At 42.2% G+C, this 20,248-nt stretch overlaps 1 protein-coding gene and 1 long non-coding RNA gene across 16 annotated transcripts in view; both read right to left on the bottom strand.

Annotated features, from left to right (window-relative positions):
• The window catches only part of AKNAD1 (AKNA domain containing 1), a 42,687-nt gene extending 40,862 nt beyond the window's left edge, over positions 1–1,825 (bottom strand). For 3 of the 15 annotated variants that reach the window (XM_054530304.2, XM_054530268.2, XM_054530280.2), the window contains exon 1: positions 138–1,240. The gene's annotated coding sequence lies outside the window, so the exon portion shown is untranslated. Of the gene's footprint in view, positions 1–137; positions 1,241–1,270 lie in introns of those variants that run through there. The other 12 variants (XM_054530255.2, XM_054530305.2, XM_054530285.2 and 9 more) reach the window with 8 other exon arrangements.
• Positions 1,826–3,357: 1,532 nt separating this feature from the next.
• LOC129049822 (uncharacterized) lies at positions 3,358–20,246 on the bottom strand. The gene is made up of 4 exons (XR_008513184.2): positions 18,442–20,246; positions 7,096–7,272; positions 5,171–5,232; positions 3,358–3,955 (listed from the first exon to the last, which is right to left on the bottom strand). It is a non-coding gene; the product is annotated as an uncharacterized LOC129049822 (long non-coding RNA).
• Between the last annotated feature and the right edge of the window lie 2 nt (positions 20,247–20,248).

Here is a 20,248-nt window from a genome sequence, read left to right as displayed (position 1 = left end):
AGATACCATTAAGATAAACCAGAAACCTGAGGAATACTCTCATTACACACAGGAAAACAGCTTCTGTTGTTATTATTATTTGCATGTGTGCATGCAAAATATCAAGAGGATTTTTTCTGGAAAAGGACAGTCCATACCCTTAGCAAGGTAATGAGCTTCTTTGAGATAACTGGAGGAACCGGAGCATCTTCCCACGTCAACACTTGGCTCAATCTTGAAATCCAAAGGCACATCCAAAGAGGTTCCGGTCAGAATCCAACAGAACCTTTCTGTAGAATCCAATTTGATTTTCTGAAGTCAGGTGACTACATTTGGGGCCACGCCTGCTTATGCAGCTATCCTGACCATTATGTGCTCAGCAATACCTCACAAGTCACTCTGAGATGAACACTTTGAGCAAACAGGGCCAGGACATCACAGTGACCCAGGCTGTGAAAACACTTCAGGCCAGTCCCTGAGTAGGAATGAACAACAAGGTGGTCACCATGCTGACAGCTATTCCCTGTGTGATTTACTTTATCATGAAGTCTAAATTTGATGCTGAAGTGCTAGCCTAAGCTCATTAACCTGCCAACTTAGAGAAGAAGGTAACCATGGCTAGGATGACTGGGAATCTGATGGACTCACTTAAGAATTTCTACAGATGGGAAAACCAAAACTCCTTAGTGGCAAGAGGCCAAAGATGGTCAGCTAATCGTTGTTTCTGGCTGGTAGGTGACATTTCTTCTATTCACTAAGCCCATTTTGTGATAACACAGTTTTCCATATTGACAGGATTGTTTTCATCACCAAAGGAAAACCATGGGGCCATGTTCCTGTGACAATCTCTTTATCTCATTCCCAACACCCTCTGTTCTGTGTTTAAACCTGTACAAACCAGGCAAACTGGGGACTATGTGTAGGACCCAGACATGGAAGAGAAAGCAGGCATTGTTTCTACTCACCGTCTCTGCCCCTCCACTAAAGTACCAGTTAGCACAACCATGTAACACTCGCAAGTCCTACACTTCTAAGATCACCCCTATTGACTTTGTCACGGTAAGAGTTGGCTGTTGGAGACAATGATTCAACAACCAAAATCCTGATTATTCCTTTTCGTATCTGTCATTTAGAATGTGAATAGTGTACACCTAAAAGCTTTAAGTACATTATCCATCAATAATTTGTACTGCACAAAGCAATATGCTGCTCTGTCTTCAAACAACACAATGCTACAGTCAACACAAAGAGGCAAAACCATGGCAATATAGCAATTGCAACAGAAACTCACCAACATCTTGGAGTCTCTGGATATCACAGGGTGAACAAGTTGAAGGGCCTTGCGACACAGACAAGCAATCCTTTAATTCTAAATCATCTTTTTTTCAACAGTTGGAAGTTGACTGCAGTTGAATAATAGAACAAAAACGGAGCTTCAAAATAATGGCGTGCCTGCTTCTTCTGGGTTCTTTTAACTGCAAGAAATCAGCTTTGAAGAGCACATAGGGAACTTCTGATGTGATACAAACTTTTGTCTTTTTTTTTTTTTTGTCTTTTAAGAGCATTCAAAAACACTTGGTCTGGCTGTTTCAATTTTTCTTTCTCTCCTTCTATTCCTAGCTCAAGAATACTATTTACATATGAAAGAAAATAGGAGATGGCTCAGAATAATATGTCCAAGGCCACGCCCAGGGGTCAGGGATTCATGAATTTTGTATCCAGTGTATGATGTTTCTAGATTAAAATATTTTCAAAGGTAACATGATATAGGCTCCCTCTGTAATGACTGCATTTGATTATGCTCTGGTAATTCTATCAGCTAACTTTATCTCAGAAATGTGGGGTACCCACAATGCAGTGCCTCAACTGTAACAATATACCATTCAATGAGGCCGTCTAGCTTCACCCTGTCATTGTGGGGTGGCAGAAGGGAGACACTGTGATGGGCAACAAGTCAATCCAATACTCCTACAAGAACCAGATGGATGTATTATTTATAGTCAGTCTTAGGGCTGTCGTCCTTTTGGGAGTGTGCATGAATTTGATGACCAGCTGTTACAAATTTGTTATCCTGAAACTATTTTAGAAGTTGGGGGGAAGGGAGGAAAGCCTTTTAAAAGTGTGAGTAAAGCAGTATTTGGAGAAACTTCCTGCCTGTGTTTTACCAGAAAACTTCGCTGGTTTTCCTTGCTCTTTGGTGAGGTTAGCCCTGTCTTTTTATCCAGTTTTCCCATTGACATAGCGTAGTGTGTGCTGTAAACCATGGACCTTTGCTGTGCTTTGGGAACATTTAGAAAACTTACCAGTTGATTTTCTGAAAATAATTCCAGTGGTAAACTTTAAAACACATTGATTTAAAGAAGTAAAATTTCATTTTTTTTTTTTTTTTTTTTTTGAGACAGAGTCTCACTCTGTCGCCAGGCTGGAGTACAGTGGCGCAATCTCGGCTCACTGCAACATCTGCCTCCCAGGTTCACACCATCTCCCACCTCAGCCTCCCGAGTAGCTGGGACTACAGGCACGCGCCACCAAGCCCAGCTAATTTTTATATTTTTAGTAGAGACAGGGTTTCACCATGTTGGCCAGGATGGTCTTGATTTCCTGACCTCGTGATCCACCTGCCTTGGCCTCCCAAAGTGCTGGGATTACAGGCATGAGCCACCACGCCTAGCCAAAGTATAATTTTTAAATTTTATTTATTTATTTATTTTGTAAAGATAGAGTCTTGTGTCCCAGGCTGGAGTACAGTGGCATGATTATGGCTCACCACAGACTCTACCTCCTGGGTTCAAGCAATCCTCCCGTCTCAGCCTCCCGAGTAGCTGGGACCACAGGCACATACCATCACACCTGGCTAATTTTTTTTTTTTTTTTTTTTTTTTTTGTAGAGACAGGATCATGCTATGTTGCCCAGGCTCATCTCGAACTCTTGGGTTCAAGCGATCCTCCTCCTCGGCCTCCAAAAGTGATGTGATTACAGGCATGAGCCACCATACCCAGCCTCGAATAAGTATAATTTGTTTTTAATCTTGTCCCTGAAACTTCTCTGCCCTTCCCTAAACTTTCAAACTTAAGTTTTGCAACCTCTGCCTGGAGATAAGAAGGGCCAGAATATTTTAGGAAAACCCTTCCTCCCTTAACCAAAGACTTATGCCTCTCTCCTCTGCCCTCCTCCGCCTGCCTAAAGGAAGAAGATTGACTTGCAATTATAATTTTTTAAAATAATGAATACAAGGTTAAATTTATTGCACATTGATACCTAATCTATGCTCCTCAAAATGATTTCAAAAAGTTAAGATTTTGATTAAAAGTCTATTTTTATATTAGAAGAAATATCTATAGAATGAATCTCAAAACATGTGGTAGGATTACAGGTAACTTTTATTTTCCCGTTAGAACTGTTCCTTCATTTATTAAACAAATATTTATTGGGTGTACCTGTTAGGCACACAGTACCATGTAGGTCCTGGAATCAAAAGGAAGTATAGAGAACAGTTAGGTTATGGACTTCGGTGCCAGACTGAGTTTGTAGTTAGGCTCTGCTGCTCACTACTGTGCTATCTTAGAGAAGTTGCTTAACTTCTCTGTTCCTTAGTTTGTTCATCTGTAAAATGGGGGTATTAATAGCACTACCACATAGGATTGTTGTGAAGAGCATGTGAGTTGTTTAAATCAACACTTACGTAGCACAATGCACCTGATGCTATTCTAATCACTTTCCAAATATTCATTAACTGAGTGCAAAGGATTTAACACATTGTATATTATTATAAATGGTGATAAGTGCTATGAATGATAGGAAGAGACTGCTGGAAGAAAGAATGTAAGAAAGGAAGGAAAACCTTTCTCGAGATCGGATAGGCAGGAAAGGGCTCTCCAAGGCCATGCATTTCAACTGGAGCCTGAAGGACACAAACCAATGACGCAGAGAGTCGGGGCAGAGTGTTCTGGGCTGAGGGGACATGTGTGCAAAGACCTGAGGATGGAAAATAACATTGTTTATTGGGAAAGCTGAAAGGAACTAGCATGGTGGTGGCAGAGATTAAACAAGTTGATGTGTTCAAGACATAAGACATTTTTGAGTAACAATCAACAAAACCTGGCAATGTGCTTGTGAAGGCAGGGGAGAATTTAATCAGTACCCCTTGTCATGCTTTCTTGTATTTTTCCAAGTATTTTAGAATAAAGGTCACTCAAATCAATAAAAAAAAAAAAATGATCCCAAAGAACAATGGACATGAATTAAGAGAAAAAAGATATACAAATATACATGACACTTAAATGTATAAAAAGATGATTACCTTTGTTAGGGCATGTTCTACGTTTTAAACATATTTGTAAGCCGGGTGTGGTGGCTCATGCCTATAATCCCAGCACTTTGGGAGGCTGAGGTGGGCAGATCCTTTGAGGCCAGGAGTTCAAGACCAGCCTGGCCAACATGATGAGACCCCGTCTTTACTAAAAATGCAGAAACTAGCCGGCATGGTGACGCGTGCCTGTAATCCCAACTACTTGGGAGGCTGATGCACGAGAATCACTTGAACTTATTTGTTTATTTATTTATTTTTGAGACAGGGTCTTCCTTTGTCGCCCAGGCTGGAGTACAGTGCCATGACTGTAGCTCACTGCAGCTTCAACCTCCAGTGCTCAAGTGATCCTCCTGCCTTAACCTCCCAAGTAGCTGGGACTACAGGTTCCTGCCAGTGCACCCAGCTAATTTTTTTTTTTTTTTTTTTTTTTTTTTTTTTTTTTTTTGTGGAGGCGGGGGTCTCAGTTTGTTTGCCAGGCTGGCCTTGAACTCCTGCGCTCCAGCAATCCTCCTGCCTCGGCCTCCCAAAGTGCTGGAATTACAGATGTGAGCCACCGCACTCAGCCTATGCCTACTTTAGCTTTAATGCATGCATAAGGTTTAGAACAGTGCCTGACACATAATGTCTTGATACATGCTAGCTTTAAAAACTTATTAACCATTATGTAAAATACCTCTCTCAGTATTTAACAATTTTAGCTTTTTTAGTCAGTTTGTATGGTTTTATATGAGATGAGGATTTGAAATGTAAATCTGTTATAAGTTGTTCCATGGTAGAAAAAAAATAGCTATCAATACTTCCCTAACCCCTTGTAAAAAGCACAAAGCTCTTTGCATAGTCATAAGTTAGAGCCCCCAACACAACTATGAAGTAAATATTACCTGATCCAATGCTGCAATGCCAATTTTTACTAGACAGTGTTGAGATACCAGAAGTGACAACCCTATGAAAGGTAAATAATCAACGTTTAGCCTTTTATGATAGGCTTGTGTAGGCTTCAAAAGCATTAATTAACTATTACTCACAACACCTAGGTGAGGTATTTCTTTACCCTCTCAAGCAATGTCATTATCTCAGAGAAGGAAACTCAGTACCAGGTTAAACAACTTAGGAGAGGAAACAATTATCTGCTCAAAAATAACAGCACTTTGCCTCTAAATAACACTTTTCAACCAACAGTATCCAGTCACATTGCAAACTCTAATTAAACACTCTCGGGGACTTAAGTATCTCCCTTTAACCTTGTGGAACAGATTGAAGAAGAGGAGGCAGTTTAGCTAAAATTACACAGCAGGCCAGGAGCAGCCAGGATTTAATCCCTTGGAATCAGATGTGAGGTGGGACTAAAAGCCTACTGTGTGGTAGGTGCTTTGCGTATATCTCTTCAGTCCTTTCCACGGCCCCTGAAGTAAATATCGTTGCTTCTTTAAGATGGGAACTGAGGACGCCGTGGCTCATGCCTGTAATTCCAGCTCTTTGGGAGGAAAAGGCGGGCAGATCACTTGAGGACAAAAGTTTGAGACCAGCCTGGCCAACATGGTGAAACACTGTCTCTACTAAAAATACAAAAAAAAAAAAAATTAGCCAGGCATGGGGCATGGTGGCATGCACCTGTGGTCCCAGCTGCTCGGGAGGCTGAGGCACAATAATCACTTGAGCCTGGGAGGCAGAGGTTGCAGTGAGCTGAGAGCATGCCACTGTACTCCAGCCTGGGTGACAGAGTGAGACCCTGTCTCCAAAAAAAAAAAAAAAAGATAACCAAGCTCAGAGGGACAGAGCTAGGATAGGTCATCCAAAGCCAACGTGCTTCTACTCCTGTAAGACCACATGTCACAAACAGGAAGAAGAAATAGAAGCAGTCAGACTCATCAGTGTTGTTGTTGTTTTTAATAAGATTGGTTATTGTTTTAGTTTCCTATTGCTTCTATAACAAATTGTTAAGGAACAAAATTTCAACAAATTGATTTCAAAGATCTAATTGGCTTTTGTTGGCACTTCATGAATCAGGCAGCATCCCATCTATGAAACAGAAAGGCTCTTCAATGAGCTGAGCAGCGAGGATGCGCTTTACAGGCAGAAAAGGCTGAAGTAAGCAGAAATAAGGAACAAGGAACAATAAACAGATTGGTTGTTTCAAAGTGACTTCAAGCAGAGGGGATTTCCTTATCATGCCTGATCAAATTGACTGGGCCCCATTAGGTTGGTTGCTATGAGTTTCCTGTTTTTTGGAAAACTGACCCATTTCTAAGTTCAGTTTGGTTATGTGGCCCCTAGCACAAGTGACTCCATTCTAGTTTGGTCTGGTCTGTTGGGGCCTAGTGCAGGAGCTCAGTCAACCAATGACCTCTCATAAATTTTATTTCACAAAGTTATCACAAATGTAGTGTAAAACTACACAAATTGATTAAGTTCTGGAGGTCAATGTCTGAAAATAATTTCACTGGACTGAAATAAAGGTGTAGGCAGGGCTGCATTCCTTCTGGAGGCTTGACAGGAGAATCAAGTTTCTTGCCTTTTCCAGCTTCTAGAAACCATTTGCATTCCTTGGCCCATGGACCCTTTCTTCATCTTCAAAAGCAACATCACAACATCTTCAAATCTCCTCTGACTGTGATACTCCTCCCTCAGTCTTTCACTTACAAGGACCCTTGTGATTACACTGGGCTCACCCGGATAACCTAGGATAATCATCTCAAGACCCTTAATTTAATTGCATCTGCAAAATCCCTTTGACATGTAAGGTAACACATTTGCAGATTCCAGGGATTAGTACTTAGACATCTTTTGGGGCCATTGTTTTGCTTACCATAGTACTCTTTTGGAAGATTCTTAGAAAACTAGGATCTATGCCTCATCATTTCATCCCCAAGCAGCATTTATTGTATCTCCAGGGGGTACTACTACCCCAAAGTCCCTCTTGATGTGAAGCTTTTTTATCCCGTGGAACAATTGTAATTTATTGAGATACAGCAGGAGGGCATACCTTCAAAATTGGAAAGTTTAAAAAAAATTAAAAATGATAACTATTGATACGTGCAACTGTAATATATGGATGAATCTCAAAATACAGTTATGTGTCACTGAACACCAGATATACATTCTGAGAAATGCATCATAGAGTGTACTTACACAAACTAGATGGTATGGCCTGCTACACACCTAGGCTATATCGTATAGCCTATTGCTTTTAGGCTACAAACCCATACAGCACGTTACCATACTAAATTATGTAGGCAATTGTAACACAATAGTAAGTATTTGTGTACCTAAACATAGAAAAGGTTCAGTAAAAATATGATAATATAACCTTACGGGACCACTATCATAGATGTAATCTGTCATTGACCAAAATGCTATTATGTGGTGCATGACTGTAATTTAGCTGTTTGAAGGAAGCCAGGTTACACACACACACACACACACACACACATACACACACACACAGAGGGTATATATTGTATAATTCCATTTATATAAAATTGTGAAAAATGCAAAGCGATATATAATAATAGAAAGTAGATCAGTGGTTGCCTGAGTTGGGTGGAGGTTGAGAAGGGAGATGGGGTGACCAAGAGACATGAGGAAATTTTTAGAAGTGATAGATATGTTGATTGTGGTGATTTTTTTTCAGAACTTCACAAATCGTGCCCTTTGAATATGTCCTGTTGATTGTATGTCAGCTATAGCTCAAGAAAGCTGTTAAAAATAATATATGATCCCAGTGTTTTGGGAGGCTGAGGCAGATAGATAACTTGAGGTCAGGAGTTTGAGACCAGCCTGGCCAACATGGTGGAACCCTGTCTCTACTAAAAATACAAAAATTAGCTGGGCGTGGTGGTGCACACCTGTAGTCCCAGCTACTTGGGAGGCTGAGGTGGGAGGATCACTTGAATCCAGGAGGCAGAGTTTGCAGTGAGCTGAGATCATGCCACTGCACTCCACCCTGGGTGACAGAGCCAGATCCTGTCTCAAAATAATAATAATAATAATAATACATGAGCAGGCCTTGGTAGCTCACACCTGTAATCCCAGCACTTTGGGAGTCTGAGGGTGGAGGATCACTTGAGGCTAGGAGTTTAAAACCAGCTGGGCAACATAGCAAGACCCTGTCTTTAAAACACACACACACACACACACACACACACACACACACACACACACGCAAGAGCTGGGCATGGTGATAGAAACTCACAAGCTTGTAGTCCTAGCTACTCAGGAGGCTGAGGCAGAAGGGATCGCTTGAACCCAGGAGTTGGAGACTGCAGTGAGCTATGATCACGCCACTGCCCTCTAGCCTGGATAACAGAGGGAGGCCCTGTCTCAAAAACATAATAATAATAGAAAAGAGACTTTAAAGTCCTCCAAGGCACACAGGAACTTCATAAAATGAGATTATAGAGCCAGGGAGAAAATTGTATCAAACAGCAGTAACCTTATCTATATAGCTCTTCAGAAAATTTTTAATGACCTCATTCAGATGTTATCATTTTAGGATGATTGCAGGTTTGCAAGTGTAACACATCTGGCAGTTTGTTTTGCATACTGTCTAAGCTCCACATGGCCCCTGAGGCCCTTTGTGAACTGTGGCAGCCTACCTCTCCAACCTGTCTTCCTACCACACCTTGCCTTGAAATTCATGCTTCAACAATCCCAAGCTATTTATAGCTTCCCAAGCTCACCTGGTGTTTTATGTCCCCAAGTCTTTGAAGAAGACACGCCTGGAATGCCCTTCCTCTCTGGCCTCCTTGGCCAGGAGAGGTCATCCCTTCATCTTTTGCCAATTCATGTCCTGTACAAGGTTCCTCGGTTACACTTTCCCCACTATCTTGTAATTAATTGTTTCGTATCTGTCCTGTCACTAGCCTATCTGTACTCCCAACCAGGGCATATGGCAAGGATGGCAGGGTCTCAACATTTATTTCATGGAACTGGAAATTCTCCCAGTGTGTCGTGGTGGTATACATGAGAACCATTAGGATGTCTACAGGGAAGAAGATCCACCAAAAGAGGAGTTTGGATGTTGCCGGATGAAGGGATAAAGCATGGTCCTGAAGTTGATGGCAGTGACACTCCTGCAGCCTGAACTAGAGCAGTTGGTTCTCAATAGGATGGCAGGACCCCTCGGGGGCTTTTAGAAATGGAGGGGGAGTGCAGCTGGCATTTAGTACTTAGGGGCCACAGTGGAAATAAAGTCCTGTTCAAAGAAGAATGCTCTCGTCCAAAACGCCAATAGGGTCCCCAGTTAGAAACACTACTCAAGGATAAAATGTGTTTTCTCTGTGAAGACTGCAAATGGGCTGGGCGCGGTGACTCATGCCTGTAATCCCAGCACTTTGGGAGCCCGAGGCGGGCGGATCACGAGGTCAGGAGTTCGAGCCTGGCCAACATGGTGAAACCCCGTCCCTACTAAAGATACAAAAAATTAGCCAGATGTGGTGGCACGCGCCTGTAATCCCAGCTAGTCGGGAGGCTGAGGCAGGGGAATCGCTTAAACCTGGGAGGCAGAGGGTACAGTGAGCCGAGATCGCGCCACTGCACTCCAGCCTGGGTGACAGAGCGAGACTCTGTCTCAAAAAAAAAAAAATAAAAGACTGCAAATAATCCTCTTCCTTAGTGCTTCATGTGAGTGGGATGTGCAGCTAGTGATAAGGACTGGAATCCTCTCCCTGAAGCGCTCACTCTCTGCACTTACTCCTTGCCCCCTGGGGGTCCCCTGTCCCCTGAACTTCTTTTGCTCCTCAAATACACTGCCTCCTGCCTACCTTAGACCTTCCCTTCATCTGTTCACGGGGCTTGAAGTATCCACCCCAACTTCCTCCTGCCTTTCTACCTGGCTATTTCTTACTCAACTCTTAGCATGCCACTTCCTCCAGAACCTTCTTTCATTCCTACAGTAGGCCAGGGTCCCCTGATATAAGCCTCCAGAGTACTCCATGTATCTCTTAGTAGCATTTATCACAATAATAAAATACTGGTGGAAGGAGGGAGGGGAGACAGTGAGAAAAGGGAAGGCAGACAGGGAGGAGGTAAGGAAGGGAAGAAGACCAATTTGGCTGCTTGAGGAGAGTGGAAAAGCACAAGTTGTTTAAAAACTGAGTTTGGGCCGGGCACGGTGGCTCACGCCTGTAATCCCAGCACTTTGGAAGGCCGAGGAGGGCGGATAACCTGAGATCGGGAGTTCAAGACAAGCCTGAGCAACATGGAGAAACCCTGTCTCTACTAAAAATACAAAATTAGCCGGGCATGGTGGCCCATGCCTGTAATCCTAGCTACTAGGGAGGCTGAGGCAGGAGAATCGCTTGAACCCAGGAGGCAGAGGTTACGATGAGCTGAGATTGCACCTCTGCACTCCAGCCTGGGCAACAAGAACGAAACTCCATCTCAAAAACAAACAGAATGAGTTTGACCCTTAGCTCTGCTCCTTAATAATTGAGGACCTTGGATAAGTTATCTAAGTGATCTGAACCTCAGTCCCCACATCCACAAAATGGAGATAAAGGGTGCTCATGGCAATTAAATTAGATAAGTATATGGAAGTGCCTTGCTCAGTGTCTGACACATGGTAGGTGCTCAAAAAATGTCAAATCTTTTTACCTTCTCTCCTTCTCCCTCTCCCCCAAATGGAAGGGCAAGTAAGGGGTGAAAATTTAACTGAGAAAGGTGGACTGAAAAAGCCTTTGTACCTAGCTTGCTAGAGAGAACATCTATAATCCTCCTAAATGGGTTTGAGAGGCTCTGTGAACACAAAAATGTCTGAAAAGAAGCCTGTGGTCAGAGGATGAACAGTCATAATTGGTGAGAGTGGAAGCAATGGATAGAATTCATAGACATTGGCATGGTCATGTCGCTCAAATATTCATAAAAGGTTTACCCTTTTCTGCACAATCCCTCCACATGCTAGCAAGTATCTATAGGATGACTATACTTGGTTTCTTGGAAAGAATGTGACCCAATGGGGAAGTGAGACACTGCTAAAAATTTACTTAGTTTTTGTGCCTAGTGTTCCATTATTGGGACGCTAAGCATGTGGGAATTATTTATATCCTACTGCTCAAGGTCATCTTAGCATCCTACTGCTAAGCATCTTAGCTTCCTACTGCTAAGGTCTGATTGCAAAAATTCAAAAAAATGCAACCTCAGGCATAAATGGGTTAATGTCTCTGAGACCAGAGACCTACCAAAGTTCTGTTCTACTAATGCAAAACACAATGGTTTGGGAAGGGTCAGTGACAACTATCTGAGGTGGAGTCTAGCCACTAAGGTAGAAATAATTCCAAATGATGACAATTTGGATTGTTATGATTTGCCTAAACCTCTGGGCACATTTGCAATCCCATTATTAAAACTGATAATAACATCATAAAACAATGTCATTATCTTCAGAGGAGAACATCTGAGCAAGCATGTTACCCTAAAGGCAAACAGATTCTTAGAAGTTAGGTACATGGAAGACTTCTAGGGTCATCATAAGAGTCTTGCTTCCTTTCTTAGCAAGCCACCCTACTGAGTTTTTGAACAGTATGGTAGTAATGAAGTTTTACCAGTCAACTTCTTTGCAACTTCCTTTACACCTGACACAATGTAAATTAAAAGCACTTGATTGCTTTGCTGGCAAAGCAAAGGCAGCCTCTAGATCTGCTGTTAACCAGTGATAGTGCCCACCTCAACTTTAGTGAACCCTAAGAGGTATTAATATATCTTCACCAACCCTGTAAAGAAAGAGAGGTGTCTCCTGGTTAAAGCCCTAAGCTACTTACTTGCTTCTCTTTCTCAGACAGGCTTCTTAAACCTACCATCTTTGTTTGATCTACAAGTCCCAAAGGGTTTCCATGCTATTGCCTTTGCCAACTCCTCAAGGTTTTAAAATTGGAAGTCCCTCATCCTGGGGCCCTCTTAGTCTTGGGATGATTGGTCACCCCAGCTCAGGACAGATTCTCTCCACTCCACCCAACCACTAACATCTGTATTATCCACCTCCCCCAAGCACTTACTCTCTTTTCATACTTTTTTTTTTTTTTAATAGAAAAAGATGCCAGAAGGAAGTGATAGAGAGAGGCACGTGAGGGAAATATGTACAAATTCACAGTGTTTTTTCTTAGTTTTCAACTTTTTTTTTTTTTTGAGACAGGGTCTCACTCTGTCACCCAGGCTGGGGTACAGTAACATGATCTCAGCTCACTGCACTCTCTGCCTCCGAGGCTCAAGTTATCCTCCAACTTCAGCCCCCCAAGTAGCTGGGATTACAGGCACGTGCCACCACTCCCTGCTAATTTTTGTATTTTTAGTAGAGATGGTGTTTTGCCATGTTGGCCAGACTGGTCTTGAACTCTTGGACTCAAGCAATCCACCCACCTCAGCCTCCCAAAGTCCTGGGGTGACAAGCGTGAACCACCATGCCCAGCCAGTTTTTAACTTTTTTATATTTTATATTTATCTGCTTATTGTAGAAAATGTGAAAAATCGAGGAAAGTATAGAAAGACAATGCTTCAGCATAATTGTTTCTAGTGTTACGAGGTCATAATATATAAAAAATTTTATACAATTTTTTTTTCACCTAATGTCAAGAACATTTCCCCACCTTATTAAAAACTTTGAAATGAAAACTTGTTTTTAATAGTTATATCCACTACATGGCTATACTATAATCATTTCCCTAATGACAGACATTTAGGGTATATCCAAGTTTTCAACATTTTCTTTTTTTGTTTTTGAGATAGGTTCTTGCTCTATCACCCAGGCTGGAGTACAGCGGCACAATAACAGCTCAAGCCATCCTCTCACCTCAGCCTCCCGAGTAGCTGGGACTACAGGCGTGTGCCACTACACCCAGCTAATTTTTAAATTTTTTGGTAGAGATGGAGTCTTGCCATGTTGCCCAGTCTGGTCTCAAACTCTTGGACTCAAGCAATCCTCCTACCTCAGCCTCTCAAAGTGCTGGGATTACAGGAGTGAGCTACTGTACCTGGCCTCAATATTTTAAAATAACACAACAGTAAAACATCCTTGTCTGTATTTCTAATTATTTCTTTAGGATAGATTCTTAGGTGGGAAAGTATTAGGACAGAGTGTAGTACTTTAATGCTCTTAATATAAAAACAAAATTGATTACAAGCATATATTCATCAACAGTGTGGGAATAATATATTGATATGCTCTCTGCAATACTAAATTGTAATATTTTAAACATCTTTGTTAATTAAAAAAGACATTTTAGTGTTTTAATTTGTAGTACTTCAATAATTCATGAAGTTGGACATTTTTCATGTTTATTGTCCATTTTTATTTCTTCATTTGTGAATTATCTCTGTCCTTTACATATTTAGCTATTATCTACAATATAACTGTTTTTAAATTACAAGTAATACATGTTCATTGTAAAACATATTAGAAAACATTAATACTTACAGCACTTTATAACCTGCTCCTAAAAGAACTGAATCCAATACATTGTGAATACCTTTCCATGTCAACCAATATGCATCTTAGCTAGCAAATAAATTCAATTGCTGCAAAATATTCCACTGTATGGATGACTTGATTGTTTTTACTAGTCTTTTGGACATGTAAGTGGTTTCAAATATTTGAATATTAAAAGTGATTGTGTGATAAGCATCCTGGTGCATTTGTTTTGCACACTTGCCTGATTGTTTATGTAGGTAAAGTCCTAAAAAAAAGGAATTGTTTGGTCAAGAGGTACTAAGGCTTTTGACACATATTACAAAATCTCCCTCCAAAATGGCCATACTTAGTTGCAGCTCCAACCTCAGCTTATGAGAGGATTCGTTTCATCACATCCTCAGCAACAATGGGTAACATAATTTTTTAAAATCTGAAGTCTGATGGGCAAAAAAGGAGTCCCATTGCTGTTCTAGTTTGCATTTATTTAAATAATAATGAAGCTGAAGTTCATAAGTGAGCTCATTGTGGTCACTTAAGTGCTGGTCCTTGTCCTTTGCCCTATTGGGTTGTTGTCTTTTTTTCTTTGAGGTTATTTCATTGTAAGAGGTTAGACTGTAAGGTAATTTCATTTAAATACTAAGTATTTAGTATTAACTCTTTATCAGTAACATAGGTCTCCATTTGTCATTTTCCTTTTGAATTTTTAAAAGTCAGTATATATAGAGAGAGTAAAAGCATGGCTCCTGAGAGAGACTGGTTCTACCATTTACTAGCCTTGGTGGATGCTATGTTAGGTGCCCTGTTTGGATACCCTTTACTGGCCAGTACACCTGTCTCTCCACTGTTGTGAGGTTGGCTGCTAGAGCTCACAGGTGCCTTTTTCTCTGGAGAGTCTACACTAGGGAAGGCAGCCACACTTGTAGGGGGGGTTATGCCCCACTATATCCTGATACAAAGGTACAAACACCTTTGTGTAAGATGGGGGCTAATTCTGCAGTTTGGTTTATGCTCTAGATTCCAGAGCCCTCCCTCAATGGAGCAGATCAAGGCTAGGATTTCCTAAGATCCGTTTTTCTTGGATGTTACCCCTTCCCTATCCTGTTTCACTCTCTCCCTTATGGGTTCCTCCTAAAGAGCCCTCCCTCGATAAATTACAGGGATCTAAATCCCATCTCGGGATCGGCTTCTAGGGAAACCAGCCTAAGATACTGTAAAATGGGGATGATGTTAGTACCTACTTCATAGGGTTGCTGTGGAGATTAAATAATAGTTAAAATAGTAATAATAGCAAAATTTAGCACTTATATGTGCTAGGCCCTGTTCTAAACACTTTATATGTATTAATTCATTTCGTCTTTACATCAGTCAATATCCAGGTATAATCCTCAAACATGAAAAAAGTTTGGAATAGTGCTTGGCATATATTTAGCACCAATAAATCTTAGCTATTATTATTGACTGATTTACTCTAGATTTCACATGAGAGATTAGGCATGTTAGCAGGCTGTTTCCCTGCATTTTGAAGTCTCCTTCCCATTCTCTTTTTCTTAGCTGTTCCTTTGGAAAGCTCTTACTCACTCACCTACTCCGCACTCTCATTTTTTCCTTCTTTTATTCTATTTTTATTTTATATATATATATGTACACATACACCTATATATGTGTATATACGTACATACATATATAGACACATATGTATGTGTGTATATATATATGTACACACATATACATATCTACACACATATTTTTTTTGAGACAAGGCCTTGCTCTGTTGCCCAGGCTGGAGTGCAGTGGTGCAATCACAGCTCACTGCAGTATTGACCTCCCGGGCTCAAGTGATCCTCCCACCTCAGCCTCTCAAGCAGCTGGGACCACAGGTACATGACACCACACCAGGCTAATTTTTAATTTTTTGTAAAAACAAGGTATCACTATGTTGCCCAGGCTGGTCTCCAACTTCCGGGCTCATGCGATCCTCCCACCTCAGCCTCCTGAAGTGCTGGGATCAAAGGCATCAGCCACCACACTGGATCTCCTTTTATTCTAAAAGGTGGAGTTATCAAGTCCACATTCTTGCTGAGGAAACGACGCAACCAGTCTTCTAACTTTCTTTTAGTCAAGGGAGCACTGTTACTCTGATAGATTTTGTTGGGGGAGGGAAGCAACAAATGTTTACTTGGTTATTCAAGTTTACCTTGACTCAGTGTGGTCGTTTATAATTCATGGAAGTCTAGCCACCCTGGTTTCATCTTAAAGCAAAGCTTGGCCTATCCTAACAACCCCACATGTTGTGAGGCTATGTACATTCTCAGTGCTCTCCCCCTACTCCAACACACTGGAAAATGGTCGCGGAAGCCTGTCAGCAGTGTGAGCACCAGGGGGTTTCATCTAGTACTGTGGAAGTGATGCGGTAAAAACTTCATTGTTGTGTTCCCAGCATCCAGCAAAGTGCCTGGCATAAAATAGGCATTTAAACATAAATGTTATGGAGCAGATCACAATATGTTTTTAAACAGATCCCTTCCCCTCTCTCTCTCTCTCTCTCTCTCTCTCTCTCTCTCTGATCCAGGATCTCCAGCAAGACTAATGTGCCTTTTTGTTTTTCATGACATTGACATTTATAAAGAGTCTGGGCTAGTTGTAGAATGTCTCAAATTCTGGATTTGTTCCAGAGTGCTTTTTTAAAAATATAAATCAGGACCAGGCACGGTGGCTCACACCTGTAATCCCAGAACTTTGGGAGGCCGAGGCAGGCGGATCACCTGACGTCAGGAGTTCAAGACCAGCCTGACCAACATGGTGAAACCCTGTCTACTAAAAATACAAAATTAGCTGAGTATGGTGGCACATGCCTGTAGTCCCAGCTAATCAGGTGGCTGAGGCAGGAGAATTGCTTGAACCCTGGAGGTAGAGATTGCAGTCAGCTGAGATTGCACCACTGCACTCCAGCCTGGGCAACAAGAGCAAAATTTCATCTCAAAAAAAAAAAAAGATATATATATATATGTGCGTGTATATATATATACATATATACATACATATATATGTATATATATACACACGCACATATATCTATATATAGATATAGATATATAAATCAGATGAAGTTATTCCCATGTTTAAAACCTTCCACAGGCTTCCTATAATATTTAGAAAATAAAGTCCAAACTCACTACCCTGGCTTACAAAGGCCTACATTGCCTTTTGTATGTTTTCTTCTTTCTCACTTCAGCCACAGTGGCCTTCCTCCAGTTTCTCAAGTCCACAAAGCTCTCAAATCCTGCAAAATCCTCGCAGGACTTTGCACTGGCTGTTGCTTTTGCCTAATGTGCTTTTCCCTGAAGTTTGCTTGAAGGCTGGCTCCTTCTCATAATTCAAATCCCAGTTTGAATGCCATTTTCTCAGAGAGGACTTCCTTATCTTGGCCCCTAATCTAAAGTAGTCACTTACTCACTCTCACATCACCCTTCTTTTAACTCTCTGCATGGTACCTATCATAACCTGATATTTTTCTTTTTCTTTCTTTTTCCTTTCTTGAAGCAGGGTCTGGCTCTGTCCCAGGCTAGAGTGCAGTGGCTGGATCATAGCTCCCTGGAGCCTTGAACTCTTGGGCCTCAGCCTCAGCCTCCCGAGTAGCTGAGACTACAGGTGCGTGCCACCACACCAGCCTAATACAAAAAAATTATTTTTGTAGAGATAGGGTCTCACCGTGTTGCCCAGGCTGGTCTCAAACTCCTGGCCTCAAGCAGTCCTCCCACCTCAGCTTCCCAAAGTGCTGCAATTACAAGTGTGAGCACACCCAGTCCTGATATTTTTCTTGTTGTTTATTTTTGTTGAGCTCCAAGAGATCAGGGGCTGTGTTCTGTTGTGCTCACTACTATATTCCCTGTACCTAGAAAAGTTCCTGACACACAGCAGAAACTTAATACATACTTGCTGAATACTGTAATGAATAAGCTGAGAGCTGAGGATGAAAAGAAGCCAAGCATTTAAAGAGCTTGGGGAAAATCTAGGCAGGGAGGAGGTCCTGAGAGAACCTTGAGGCTTAGTCCATTCTAGGGCATGAAGAATGCCCTGTGTACTTGGACGAAAGTGAGGCAGCAGGAGGAAAAAATAGGAGAGAAGAGAGAAATTGGCAGGGGAAAGATGGCTTAAGGCCTTTTTCCCCCATAGGAAGTTTGGATTTTATTTTAAATTAAATAGGAAATCACTAAAGGTTTACAAGTACGAGAGTGACATAATCTGACTTATGCCATTTAAAAGATATTTTTCAATTTGAGTGATTAGGAAGATGGAAGTAACTAATATCAGAGATAGAAATCACATATGTAAGAGAAGATTTGCAGGGGGTAAATAACTTTGGACATGTTGAATGTAATGTTGTACTTCCAGCTGGGTGAGGGGGCTCACGCCTATAATCTCAGCACTTTGGGAGGCCGAGGCAGGAGGATCCTTTGAGCCCAGGAGTTCAAGACCAGCCTGGGCAACATAGTGAGACCTTTTCTCTACTGAAAAAATAAAATTAGCCAGACAGTGTCAAGCTCCTGTGGTCCCAGCTACTGCGGTGTAGGGGTGGGGTGAGATTGGAGGATCACTTGGACCTGGGAGGTTGAGGCTGCTGAGCAGTGATCTCCAGCCTGGGTGACAGAGGGAGGTCCTGTCTCTCTCTCTATATATATAAAACTTCCTTTGTGGCTTTCACAGTATCCATACTTTAAAAGAATTTATGATTAAGAAGGAATTAATACCTACCTCTGAAACAGTACAGCCAACCAATTCCATTGTTATTTACAAGAACCTGATATTAAAGATGGTTGTTGATAATAACGATAATAGGTATCAAGTATGGAGCAGTTTCTATGTGTCAGGCCCTGTGTCAACCACTTAACAACCTTACCTCACAGAAGCATCATAGCAACCCTTATTAGAAGAGGCTTTATTATGTTTTACAGCTGGGGAAGCTAAGACTAAAGAAGATAACTCATTCAAGGTCAATCAGCCAGTAAGTAGCAGAATTGGAACTCAAACCCAGGTCTAGTTTGATGACAAAGCTGTTCCTTTAAGCAATTTGCCATAACATGCACCTAATGGGAAATGTTGCTTGGATCACTGGTTATGGCCATCATTCACAGAGATACTGAACCCAGAGTTTTCTTTAACATAGCCTTTACCCTGTAGAAACATTTAAACTTCATTTCAGAAGAGAAATATCTATTTGAAAAATAATCTAAGTAAATTCATCAGATGCTTTACCCCAGAGAGACTCTGGTCTTGGTATTTTGGTTTTTGTTGTTGTTTGAGACGGAGTCTCGCTCTGTCGCCGAGGCTGGAGTGCAGTGGCGTGATCTCGGCTCACTGCAACCTCCGCCTCCTGGGTTCAAGCAATTCTCCTGCCTCAGCCTCCCGAATAGCTGGGATTGCAGGCGCCCGCCACCAGGCACGGCTAATTTTTGTATTTTTAGTAGAGACGGGTTTTCACCATTTTGACCAGGCTGGTCTCCAACTCAGGTGATCCGCCCGCCTCGGCCTCCCAAAGTGCTGATATTACAGATGTGAACCACCGCGCCCGGCCGGTATTTTGTGAAGAACAAACTACAAGGTGACTACTATTTTGGGGTCACCTCGACATGGAGGAGAGGTGAATGGAAATAAAACTTATTCTTCCCAGTGTCTTTAGAATGTAGGCGCTGAAACTGAGTAAAACTGCCACCCAATTTTCCTGGGAACAAGCGATTCTGTAGTCAACAGAAGTTTGCTTTTTCAACAGCTGGAAACGCCAGGGTTGTGGCACAGCCTTAAGAACTGAGGCTGCCTTGTTTAGACTTTCACACGGTCCCTCTGTTCCTTCCACAGAGGCCTCTTTTTCTTCTACATCCCGCATCTGCCGCTTGGGACACTGATTCTGTAGCGCAGCACCAAGTCTTCCAAAAAGGTGGCGCTGGTTTTGCGCTCCTTTTTTAAAGGGATCTAGGCCGGCCTCTATCTGAACTCTGTACGATGTTTTTTGTTTGTTTTGTTTTGTTTTTGAGATGGAATTTCGCTCTCGTTGCCCAGGCTGGAGTGCAATGGTGCGATCTCGGCTCACGGCAACCTCCGCCTCCCGGATTCAAGCGATTCTCCTGCCTCAGCCTCCTGAGTAGCTGGGATTAAAGGCATGCGCCACCACTCCCGGCTAATTTTGTATTTTTAGTAGAGACGGGGTTTCTCCATGTTGGACAGGCTGGTCTCGAACTCCCGACCTCAGGTGATCCGCCCGCCTCGGCCTCCCAAAGTGCTGGGATTACAGCCGTCAGCCACTGCGCCCGGCCAACTCTAAACAATATTTATTGCTCTACTTTTTAGTGTCTGAAGAAGAAAGAAGAGGACAGGAAAGAAACCTCAAACTGAGGGTTGAGGACACGTCCCGGAGCAGAGAAGGACCAAGCTGCCAAGTCCCCCGTCACCTCGACACGCAGACGGTTCGCCAGGACTGCGAAGAGGGGGGCAACCAGCGCCCCGCCCCGCCCCGCCCCGCTGCGCCGCCCGCCATTGGCCGGTCCGAAAGACGCGGGGCGTTGTC

Source organism: Pongo abelii, chromosome 1, assembly GCF_028885655.2.
Source record: "Pongo abelii isolate AG06213 chromosome 1, NHGRI_mPonAbe1-v2.0_pri, whole genome shotgun sequence".
Taxonomy (NCBI): domain Eukaryota; kingdom Metazoa; phylum Chordata; class Mammalia; order Primates; family Hominidae; genus Pongo; species Pongo abelii.
This window is presented reverse-complemented; position numbering and strand designations above follow the sequence as displayed.